Genomic DNA, 531 nt, shown 5'->3' with positions numbered 1-531 from the left:
TCATCTCCTAAATGACGACGTGAAATGACCAAATTCAAGGTTCTGTGGAGGACGTTAGCACATGACGATGAGTTTTCAGTTCTCTCTCTACGCTTCCAACCCACTCGTACCAGTTTAATTCCTCAACAGTTACTACACATTTTTACCGCGAAACGACATGAAATAGTTTCGTAGTGATATAAATAACGCGAACTCGTATTTTTAAATGAAGTCCTCGCAGCCGTCGTCGTCCTCGTTTCGTAAGCTCCCTAATATTAGCGAGCTTACGCAACAGGACGGCTGGAAGCCTCAGGACGGCAGAATGGCGAAAAAATGTCGCGCGAGACTGTGCATTCCCGATCTTACGCGACATTTTTTCGTCATTCTGCCGTCCTGAGACTTCTTAACCTGAGAGCTGTTAAAAGAAAGCATCCCCACTCAAATAAAACTTGTGCTGGCTCTATTGCCCGTAAAACTAGTTAATTGTTGTGATTCGAAACCCTTGACAACTGATTTTGAAAACAATTTTCACGTGTCACGATGGTGAGATGA

The sequence above is a fragment of the Montipora foliosa genome, chromosome 12, assembly GCF_036669935.1.
Source record: "Montipora foliosa isolate CH-2021 chromosome 12, ASM3666993v2, whole genome shotgun sequence".
Taxonomy (NCBI): Eukaryota; Metazoa; Cnidaria; class Anthozoa; order Scleractinia; family Acroporidae; genus Montipora; species Montipora foliosa.
Note: the sequence above shows the minus strand (reverse complement) of the source record.